Genomic DNA, 10,014 nt, shown 5'->3' on the forward strand with positions numbered 1-10,014 from the left:
GCATAATATTGAGAATCCCCCACTACGGCATTGAAAATTGAAACCTTTTTTGTCAGAGTAGTGTTACATAAAAAAAGATCGTGAACATCAGAACTGGGTGTACATGAAAAGAAAAGTTAATTAAAAGCAACAAGTTAAATGTATTCTTTAAAATTTATAATTACTGTGTTTATCTTAATTTTTGTCTTTTCCACACAAAATCTACAATCTGAGTTTTCCTGACGATGTCCGCTAACAAAAGGCTGTCATCAATAAACGCAAGTTATTTTATTTATTAACCGTCTTTAGTCAATTACTAATTTCTTGTTGATTCTTGACCATCATAAAGTAAAGCGTTTTTTCCTACTATGTGCACATTATGAGGTCGAAAGTGGTGATTCAACATAACATGGCAATGGTATGCAGAAATGTCGTCCATACTTAAAACATACAATTGGCTGAACAATTTCTGTCAATGGACCATGATCAGCGATGATAGTTCGCGAAAAAGATTATTGAATAACTAGAACCACTTGGCAGAACAGAGAACGAATTTATGTCGAAGAACGTCAACACTGTCTCCTAAATTTGCAGCTCAGAGTTACTAGGTTAGTAAATTATTCTTTTTTTATTTCTCCATTTTCATCAATGTGCATTTTAGATTTAAATAAATATTTTGGTTCATTTACTATTGTTGAGAGACTCTGTAATATAAAAAAAAATAAAAATATACATATATTATGTATATATTCCATTTAAGGTTAAACAAAGCAAGAGACAAAAAGTACCATTAAAGAATGACCTTTACAACTCATATTTTGTTATCTTAATATTCCATGGTGTAAAAAAGTTCTTGTAAAATATTCAGAGGGGTTGTGAATTTCATCCCCTTAGAGAACGCTAGTGAAGCTTAAGGTATACTTGAAAATAAGGTGTAATAAGGTAGTAATTCAGACTGATACGAATATCTGATCCATATCCATTCCAAAATCTTATTTTCAAAATTCACCGATAATGATAGAGACTTATTTAAAACCATATTGTTAATGAAATTGAAGAAATTTAAACAACAAATCGATACAATATCATTGATAATCATCATTTTTGGAAAAACGAAAAGGAAAACATATTTAAAATATTTTGATCGACATTGTATGTCATTTCGAAATTCTACATAAATTATCTTTTGACGTACCTTGTAAACCTAAATTTGAATTATTTTTGGAATAATCCAAGTTGCCAGAACTTAGTCGCTATGCATTTTGATAAAAAAATTGAAGAACCGACGCTTAAAAAAAATAACAAACAATCAGAGTTGAAACGTAGAAGGCAAGGTAGAAAAAAGAGACTAAAAACAAGAACATAACCCGAGTGAAGGAGAAGAAGGAATAACTTAATGTGAGTTTAAATATAAAAAAACTAGAACTTAAAAAAAAACTAATTTAATCAAGTGTATAAAACTATTTGTTAAAAATTCGTGAACCTTTAAAACATTAACTGAGAATAATCAGGATACAAAAAGGAAGAATAAAATTAAAATGACCGATTTGGAATTGGACACCTAGCGCAAGCGTGTGAAATCACCGAGGATTTAAATTGAGATAGAGGAGGCGTACATAGAAACCATTGTTTGAAGGAGAAACAAATTACTTCTAATTAAGATGAGTCTTTAATTCATTTTTTTTTGGTTCATTATCAAACTAAATTTTGAGAATTTAATTTTGATTTAGGATATTCAGTCCGAGTTAACAACATCACATGATATAAAATTTAAGCCCGTATTAATAATTAAACAATTTATTAAGTTATTATTTTTTTTATTTAATTAAATTGGTCTTTTGAACTGAATCCACAATTGAACCCTGAAAAGAACTTTAATTCATCGATATATATATTTCTAAAATAATCAGTACCAATACAACACATACAAATTTTCATATTCTTCAGTTTACTTATAGCCGGAATAAGAAATAAAATGTAAATTTTTGGCTCAACTTTGATCGCTCATAGCTCGAAAACAAAAAAGTTACGGCCCTGTTTATATAAAAAACTTCGTAGTAAAGTTTCCCGATTAAAATCTAAACCAGCCTGTGTAAAAATTTAATGTAATTTTTCATACTAGCCGAAAAACAGTATTCAGGAACATATTTTTATGTAACGGATACCCCCGCCCCGTATTAGTCCGTTTTATCGAGATTTTACTGTGTTTTAATTTGAAAGTATTAACGCTTTAAATTATGTAGACGAGGAAAGAAAATCTTGCATTGCTTAATCTTAAATAGAATAATATGCATAATACATATATGGATAATTTTATTTTTTTCTATTATTATAGAATTATAGAGCTTCTGAACATGGCTAATTCTTAGTCGAAACATGTAAGGTCCATTTTAACTAGAATTTTTATTTAAATCTAAATTTTTTTTTTTAAATTTTTTTATAAAATAAGTTGTGTATTTTCTTTGGATATTGTAAATATTCATAACTCTTTATATTTTGTCCCTCTAAAGCTTTACTAACAGCGCCTTACCAAATCTGTAGATGCATATTGCCAGAGTGTTGTTGTTTCTAAATGATTGTAAATGCAGTGTGCAGCAAAATTATGGAACAAATTCAATAAAATTATAGCATTCTATATTTAACTTAATTGAGCAATAATAATTATAAGACAATAGCGCAACAACAAATTTTTAAAAATAACAATAAACATGTACTGCGCTTAACTTAACAATTAATAATTTATCAATAAATAAATCACAAATTCAATCTCATCTTTCTTCAAGGTTAACACTATCGTAAACTAATACATTTGTCTGAATATCAATTCTTTGTTAAAGTTACGTCCAATCAAAGTAGGTAATAATTACTCTTTAATAATATTCCTTATTTTTCTTTTTTAGGGGAAAGGCTACAAAATCGTCGAACATTTTCTTTGCTACCATATCGAGATTGAGGCGATGTCCATCACGATCAACCATGTCCCTTACATACTGTATAGATTTTGAGCAAAAAGTATTTTGGTTTAAGGTAAGTCCGCCTATTGCTGTTGATTACAGTAAACTTCTAATTCCTCAACATGTTACTTTACAGTTGCCGTAACGATGATAATCTCGTACAAAAATCAAGATTTCCACCACAGATGTCATCTAAGACCATTGCCGCCAAGTAAAGGATTTGATACCCGAAAGGTTGGTAGCCTGTTAATAGATCATTGTTCGCCAAAGTGTGTATTTGTATCAATTTATATTAGATATAAACATGGGAAGACTTGTGGACCGTTCTACCAAAACACTTTCTCCTCGACTTGAATACTTTCCGAACTCCATTGGCCGATTTGGACGTACTATATTTCATTAAATTATATTTTACCGCCGCAATAGGAACGATTCGAATATTGTCCGACCGAAGACTCAGCTTGACCAGCTTTTCGGCTAAAATACGAGTTCCGGTAAATGTTTCTGTTTAGATTATTATTATTTTAGATAATCGCAATCATTGTACATTCAATGATCTGATTGAATTGTTATCGGCTCGATAGCACCAGAAGTAATTGAAAGCTTTCGGGAACAAGCTAATTGCATGATGTTAAGATCCCCTCACTATCTTTTGATAGGTTAGAATTTTCTACTGAAGTTCTCAAACATCTTTGCCAATTGATGTATGAACAAAAACTACAGCTTTGTTACTACAGCTTCGATTTGTTGCAACAAAGAAACTTTAGTGTTGCCTAAACTCGTAATCAAAGCTTAACGAAACGTTTACCCGCTGATTTAAAAGAATTTCTATCGATTGTAACCGCAGAATAAATTTAATTCTTGCAGTACAATTTCGTTAAAATTATCAAAAAGTACATAACCCTAGTGGCACAAGAAATTACATTTGGATAGATTATCCTACATATTTTTCGACACCTTCAAAACAGAAATAAGTAGCATTCTTTGCTAATAAGAAAAATATCTTCAGACGACCGCAAATGTGAATGTCATTTTATTTAAACATATTGTCACGATTTTAACGGTCGATTTATCGTACAATTTTTTAAAAGGTTTCTTCTTAAACCTGTACTGTTTTTTAAAATTTCCCCTAAAAGTGGAGTTCATTACATCGCATGGAACTTTTATCTTCTCCCGCATCATGGAGTCATCATGGAATATAGTTAACTATATTCATATAGAAGACTTAAATGGTTGATCTTATTCTGTTTCCACAAAATCGGGTAGATATTGTGGCCTCGCAAAATTCGATCATAGGCCAGTAATCTGCCCGTATTTTTTCAAGCGGTTTGTCGCTTAGAATAATGCGCTTCCCGGTTCGAACGTCATACAATACTTTAAAAGTGGTAAAGTTCCGATTCGGTGTCCATTGTCGCAGATTATAACGTCTGATCCTGGATCCGACCAAGCAGTGGCGAACATAAACCTTGAAATCATCGTCACCGGCACATATTACCACAGTTCTATGCATTTCATAGCACATTAATAATTTCGTGTTTGATTTCCATTTATTCAAAATTTCTCTCCTCTTCTCAAATGTTCGAAACAATTTCGCTGCTTTTAAAATGTGAATTCTTGCAGCGCCACCTATACCGTTGCCGGTTAGGGTGGAATACCGCTTAAGGTATTACGTCTTCCAAGCTAGCAGTGTACGAGCGAGAACAACACACAAAATAGTGTGCCGATGAGATCTTCTGAAATAAATATCGGAGAATGCTATTATTTAAAGTTTCTTTCCATTTGTTCCAACAGAATGGGCTTAGATGCAACCTAACCCATTTCTAATATATGCTATTTCTAATATATGCCAATTCTAATGTGTACCATTTATAATGTATGCCATTTCTAATGTGTACCATTTATAATGTATGCTATTTCTAATGTATGCCATTTTTAATCTATACCATTTCTAATATATGCCATTTCTAATGTATCCTGAGCAGTTGAGCGACAATATTCGGAAGAATGCTAATATCATATCCACGACGTTGTCGATTTCTAATGTATGCCATTTCTAATGTATACCGTTTCTAATGTATGCCATTTCTAATGTATGCTGAGCAGTTGAGCGACAACATTCGGAAGAATGTTAATATATCCACGACGTTGTCGATTTCTAATGTATGCCATTTGTAATGTATACCATTTCTAATGTATGCCATTTCTATTATATACCATTTCTAATGTATGACATTTCTAATATATGCCATTTCTAATATATGCCATTTCTAATGTATACCGTTTCTAATGTATGCCATTTCTAATGTATCCTGAGCAGTTGAGCGACAATATTCGGAAGAATGTTAATATATCCACGACGTTGTCGATTTCTAATGTATGCCATTTGTAATGTATACCATTTGTAATGTATACCATTTGTAATGTATACCATTTGTAATGTATACCATTTGTAATGTATACCATTTGTAATGTATACCATTTGTAATGTATACCATTTGTAATGTATACCATTTGTAATGTATACCATTTCTAATGTATACCATTTCTAATGTATACCATTTCTAATGTATGCCATTTGTAATGTATACCATTTCTAATGTGTACCATTTATAATGTATGCCATTTCTAATGTGTACCATTTATAATGTATGCCATTTCTAATGTATCCTGAGCAGTTGAGCGACAATATTCGGAAGAATGTTAATATCATATCCGCGCCGTTGTCGATTTCTAATGTATGCCATTTCTAATGTGTGCCTTTTGTAATGTATACCATTTCTAATGTATGCCATTTCTAATGTATCCTGAGCAGTTGAGCGGCAATATTCGGAGGAATGCTAATATCATATCCACTCCGTTGTCGATTTCTAATGTATGCCATCTTTAATGTATGCTATTTCTAATGTATACCATTTATAATGTATCCTGAGCAGTTGAGCGACAATATTCGAAAGATTGCTAATATCATATCCACGACGTTGTCGATTTCTAATATATGCCATTTCTACTGTATACCATTTCTAATGTATGCCATTTCTAATGTATCCTGAGCAGTTGAGTGACAATATTCGAAAGAATGCTAATATCATATCCACGCCGTTGACGATTTCTAATGTATGCCATTTCTAATGTATGCCATTTGTAATGTATACCGTTTCTAATGTATGCCATTTCTAATGTATACCATTTCTAATTTATGCCATTTCTAATGTATCCTGAGCAGTTGAGCGACAGTATTCGAAAGAATCGTAATATCATATCCACGCCCTCGTCGATTTCTAATGTATGCTATTTCTAATGTATACCATTTCTAATGTATCCTGAGCAGTTGAGCGACAATATTCGGAAGAATGGTAATATCATATCCACGCCCTTGTCGATTTCTAATATATGCCATTTCTACTGTATACCATTTCTAATGTATGCCATTTCTAATGTATCCTGAGCAGTTGAGCGACAATATTCGAAAGAATGCTAATATTATATCCACGACGTTGTCGATTTCTAATGTATGCCATTTGTAATGTATGCCATTTCTAATGTATGCCATTTCTACTATATACCATTTCTAATGTATGCCATTTGTAATGTATACCATTTCTAATGTATGCCATTTCTACTATATACCATTTCTAATGTATGCCATTTCTAATATATGCCATTTCTAAAGTATGCTATTTCTAATGTGTACCATTTATAATGTGTGCCATTTCTACTATATACCATTTCAAATATATGCCATTTCTAAAGTATGCTATTTCTAATGTGTACCATTTATAATGTATGCCATTTCTAATGTATGCCATTTCTACTATATACCATTTCTAATGTATGCCATTTCTAATGTATGCCATTTCTAATGTATCCTGAGCAGTTGAGCGACAATATTCGAAAGAATGTTAATATCATATCCACGACGTTGTCGATTTCTAATGTATATCATTTCTAATTTATGCTATTTGTAATATATACCATTTCTAATGTATCCTGAGCAGTTGAGCGGCAATATTCGGAAGAATGCTAATATGATATCCACGACGTTGTCGATTTTTAATATATGCCATTTGTAATGTATACCATTTCTAATGTATGCCATTTATAATGTATGCTATTTCTATAGTATGCCATTTATCCTGGCAGTTGAGCGACAATATTCGGAAGAATGGTAATATCATATCCACGCCCTTGTCGATTTCTAATGTATGCTATTTCTAATGTATACCATTTCTAATGTATCCTGAGCAGTTGAGCGACAATATTCGAAAGAATGCTAATATCATATCCACGACGTTGTCGATTTCTAATGTATGCCATTTGTAATGTATACCACTTCTAATGTATGCCATTTCTAATGTATCCTGAGCAGTTGCGCGACAATATTCGGAAGAATTATTTCGATTCACATTTTGATTTTTTGTGTGTCACTTACTATTTTTGTTTCACTATCTCGAGAAGGGTTCTCTAGGATTTCTCCCCTACTTTAGTTTAGTGCGGAACGTTTTCAAAGGTCCGAGTTTGAAACAATTGTTTAGGTTAAGAGCGCTCGGAGCAAAGGGTTTAAAATCTCAGACCGAAGAAAAGACCAGGCAGTTCGATATTAGATTTTAGAGTTCGGTCAAGAGTTGGAATTCCTAGAGTGGATGAAAGCAAGCGTTTACTCTAGGGTATCTTAAGTATTATTAAATTAAATAAAAGTTAGGTTGCTTAGATGAATTATATTATTTTGTGAAATCGGTGCTATATAATGAGGTGTATTTCGATTATGAAATCGCCCTCAGCCACGATTGCAACCGAAAAACTTAAATTAACTTAAAATCAAGGTGTTAATAATTTATCGTCAAGGTATATTAGAAGGCAAAATTCCAAAGGAATTGGTCCTTTATAACTATATGATCATATATCTTAGCTATTATTCTTAACTTCTTTATAAAAGAGGGAAGAGAGATTATACAAAATTAAAATGAGAGGTAGGTTATACTTGTTCCATTTAACGTGGTCTTCAAGAAATTAACCAACAGAAATGTTTACTGAATCCAAGGATATTTATTTGAATATATATTTAGGATAATTATTAGGATATTTATTTATTTGGAAAAGGGGAACTTTAGAAATTAATTTAATTTTTTATATATTTTAAGAAATGTTGTTAAAAAATCCGGTGATGTCATTCAATAGTGGCTTTTTAGTATTTTCCTTATTGGAATGTATAAAGAACTCTTCAAATAGGTCAAGTTCCATGGGTTTGTTGACATGTTTTAGTAATCTTATGTTTCTAATATATGTCTGCAGAGTGCTCGTGTTCTTTCAGGTGTTTGCAGAAAACGGAGGAATCCTTAGTAAGATGACGTGCTCGTGCTCGGACTCTCAGATTCCTGTCCGTCTGACCTATATAGATCCACCCACAATCTTTACAAGACATCTCATGCACTCCACTTAATTCTAAAAAATTAAATCTCGGTTTATTATGCATAAGTTGACCTGAGACTTTTTTGAAGAAATTGTTCTTGAATTTAGGTTCTAGTAATGGATTTTATGGTATGGTCAGATATTGAGTTTTGGACTTTACGTTGGGGTATATAAGTTAATTCAAGTTTTTCGGTTGCAGTCGTGCCTGAGGACGATTTTGCTGATTTCACGAAATAACATAATTAATCTAAACAACCTGACGTTTATTTAATTTAATTCCTAGAGTGGAGTTCAGGGAAAGGGTTCGGTGGAAGAAGAGTTGAGAACTGAGACTCTCGGTCAAGAGAAGCTCGTTAATTGAGATTTAAAACCCTTTGTATGTACTTTTAATTACCGATTGTACTAATACGTTCTATTTACGCTTACGTTCTATTTATTTGGTATGTGTTATTTGTATTTGTGTGATATTATTGACAATTAAATTAATGATTAATTTTTTCATTTTATATTTATTTTGCAAAATTTAATGTACGTGCTAATTACAATTTGTTGAGTATGCATTGCACACCCAGACGTCAATGTAAGAGCCACTCTGTTAATAAAACTATTAAATGAAAAATTCGTTTTTTCTTTCTACCATCCAATGTTATAGAAAGGAGTAAATTTTCCTCTTCTTTTTGTTTCCGTGCGCGAAGTAACCACAATTCAATATAATAAATTTACATTCAGTAAATCTATTTATCAATTAGTTTTAGCCCAATTTAACGCAAAATTAAAGTAAATCAAAGCACCAACTGTTTACAAACATGCGATATTTATCAATAGCATAGTTTGTAAGGCGTTATGGCCTATCCATACAGAAGCGAAGCGAGCGACGTTGCGAAATCGTTCGTCGAAACAAAAGACCATGGAGGAAAACGTCAAGGTTAGTATATAAGAGGTTGTCTAAGTTTATACGCATCCATACTGCGCAATACCTCAATGGCGACAAATAATACCAGGAAATAATTCAAATTACTAAAACTTTCATTACTTAACTTAATTAACGTTTTACTTTAATATATTTGGTGTAGTATCTAATTAGCTGCGGTAGTAAAACAGAAAATAATTCAACTTAATTTTTAATATAAATTCACTTATCATGAAATAATTGAAGGAAGCTAAAGTAGTAATAGATTTATGTTATACTAGATAAGACACTTAAACTGTCACTAAACATGACATTGAGGGTGCGCGCGCAATCCGTCGCCACTTACGTCATGAAACACTTCCACTCTTGCCTCTCGCACACAAACTAAAATCAAAGAATTACAATATAGGAACCTAGACAACCTCTTATACAGGTGTCTCACGTATCTTTTCTCGGTTCCCCTATTCGTATAGTTTTTTTCTTAATTTTGGTAGCCTGGGTAATAGAGACACTCTATTACATCCATGGTTTTGTTTTTACACTGTCACACCGCAAGCGCTATCTAACGGACAATTTAACTTGTTTTAGGCAGTGCGGTTCTTACGTCACAGAAAAGCCGCGAAATTATTTCGTTTGAATATTTGCTATTTTTCACTTCAAATTACGCAAAATATAAAATTGATCAAAATATTTCTTTTACTTTGTGTTCATGCATATACTTGCATATATCGTTTGACGTAAAAATTTTCTCTAAATTTAATAAGT

General features: G+C 31.9%; 1 long non-coding RNA gene across 1 annotated transcript in view; it reads left to right on the forward strand.

Moving 5' to 3' along the window:
* The window catches only part of LOC139429122 (uncharacterized), a 228,155-nt gene continuing 218,141 nt past the window's right edge, over positions 1 to 10,014 (forward strand). The window contains exons 1-3 of the long non-coding RNA XR_011639829.1: positions 1 to 587; positions 2,880 to 3,006; positions 3,070 to 3,167. This is a non-coding gene — a long non-coding RNA (uncharacterized lncRNA). The remainder of the gene's footprint in view (positions 588 to 2,879; positions 3,007 to 3,069; positions 3,168 to 10,014) is intronic.

Source organism: Onthophagus taurus, chromosome 2 (genome assembly GCF_036711975.1).
Source record: "Onthophagus taurus isolate NC chromosome 2, IU_Otau_3.0, whole genome shotgun sequence".
Lineage (NCBI taxonomy): Eukaryota > Metazoa > Arthropoda > Insecta > Coleoptera > Scarabaeidae > Onthophagus > Onthophagus taurus.